Source organism: Frankliniella occidentalis, unplaced genomic scaffold (assembly GCF_000697945.3).
Source record: "Frankliniella occidentalis isolate FOCC.00 unplaced genomic scaffold, Focc_3.1 Scaffold364, whole genome shotgun sequence".
NCBI lineage: Eukaryota > Metazoa > Arthropoda > Insecta > Thysanoptera > Thripidae > Frankliniella > Frankliniella occidentalis.
The window spans coordinates 125,582-127,594 of NW_026267487.1; the positions used below are offsets into that span (position 1 = coordinate 125,582).

General features: G+C 47.2%; 1 long non-coding RNA gene across 1 annotated transcript; it reads left to right on the plus strand.

Annotated features, from left to right (window-relative positions):
* Positions 1–57: 57 nt before the first annotated feature.
* Positions 58–1,825, plus strand: LOC127751147 (uncharacterized). The gene is made up of 2 exons (XR_008011997.1): positions 58–686; positions 1,317–1,825. It is a non-coding gene; the product is annotated as an uncharacterized LOC127751147 (long non-coding RNA).
* The last annotated feature ends 188 nt before the right edge of the window (positions 1,826–2,013 follow it).

Genomic DNA, 2,013 nt, shown 5'->3' on the forward strand with positions numbered 1-2,013 from the left:
GATATCGCGAAGCCTGTTACGCGAGACGTGGTCTGGCGTACATATAGCTAGTTTAATAGACGCGTGACACACAACAAGAACACGATCTTTAACCGGCTCGCCGCTAGTTTGTCTCGCTCGACGACTCAATAGGTCCTGTGTTGTCACACGGAGCTCGACGCGACGCACAGGAAGGGGGCGTGTCCGCTGTGCCGAACTCCTGTGTTGCAGTCGGCTGGGCTCGGGTAGCAAAGCACCTCGCCTTGGAAAATGGGCATTTGCTCTCCTGCATTGCAAATTGTGAATTTCTTTCCGACTCTAAAAGCACTTGTTGGCTGAGCGATTAGCGAAGCCCATTACTCCACTGACCGGAAAAGTTTCATTCTGTTTCTCTGTCTGTTTGTTTGTCTGTCTGTCTGTCTGCACGATAACTCGAGAAAGAATTGAGATAGCGACCTGGGATTTTCAGGGTCGTTTTGCATCATAAAAAGACAGATCGAGTTCGAAGATGAGCATTCTAGCTCAAAATTTGGCTTTTTTAAAAATCAAAAACCACAGGTTGCAAAATATTTATTTTTTTCACATATTTTTTTATGGGCTTCTAAGGGGTAACTCGTGGAAGTAGATCCCTTTGGGCGAAAATTTTGTCCGTTTTGCTCTATCTCGCACCGTTTGGGTGCTAGGGAGCATTTCTTGGCGAAAATAAGGTGAAAACGACAAAATGGTCTATTAAATCGTAAAATTTAACTCGTCTGGGGTGTCAGCGCCGCAGGCCTAGCTATATGTGCGCCAGGCGCGTCGCAGCGTAACAGTGTTTCGTGAGATATCGCGAAGCCTGTTACGCGAGACGTGGTCTGGCGTACATATAGCTAGTTTAATAGACGCGTGACACACAACAAGAACACGATCTTTAACCGGCTCGCCGCTAGTTTGTCTCGCTCGACGACTCAATAGGTCCTGTGTTGTCACACGGAGCTCGACGCGACGCACAGGAAGGGGGCGTGTCCGCTGTGCCGAACTCCTGTGTTGCAGTCGGCTGGGCTCGGGTAGCAAAGCACCTCGCCTTGGAAAATGGGCATTTGCTCTCCTGCATTGCAAATTGTGAATTTCTTTCCGACTCTAAAAGCACTTGTTGGCTGAGCGATTAGCGAAGCCCATTACTCCACTGACCGGAAAAGTTTCATTCTGTTTGTGTGTTTGTTTGTTTGTGTGTTTGTTTGTCTGTCTGTCTGTCTGCACGATAACTCGAGAAAGAACTAAGTTCGGGCGAAAATTTCGTCCTTTGGCTCTATCTTGTACCGTTTAGGTGCTAGGGGGCATTTCTTGGCGAAAATAAGGTAAAAACGACAAAATGGTCTATTAAATCGTAAAATTTAACTCGTCTGGGGTGTCAGCGCCGCAGGCCTAGCTATATGTGCGCCAGGCGCGTCGCAGCGTAACAGTGTTTCGTGAGATATCGCGAAGCCTGTTACGCGAGACGTGGTCTGGCGTACATATAGCTAGTACTCTATCGAACGTTACGACGTTACAGGGTTCTCCGTATCGTATCGCGTTACAACAAACCGTTGGTCGAAAAAGTAACGCGTTACGATATCAATACAAATATCGTATCCATATCGTCGTATCGTCGTTACACGATAACATATCGTTAACTACTCTGCCATCGGATAGTGTCGGTTTCTCGCTTAAGTCCGACGTGGAAAACTAAAACATACAGTGACAATTAGTAAGGTAAGGGAGGGTGGGGCAGTGTGTAATAGGGTAAGTCGTATATCGCTTATTTTCGATTCTTGGGTTGTAATAGTGTTTTTCAGGTGCCATTTTGAATTAAAATTTTAAAAAATGTATTTTATGCTTAAACAGCTCGAGACCGTCCTGTGACGACCCGTGATGATAGTCGGACTTTCTTCGGACGCTCCGGACCGGACTACCGGACTTTTTAGGGACTGTCCGGTAGCATCGGACTTTTTACGGACAGTCCTGGGTGCCGAGGGCTACTTTCGGACTGTCCGGCATCGGACTCGGATTGCTGAC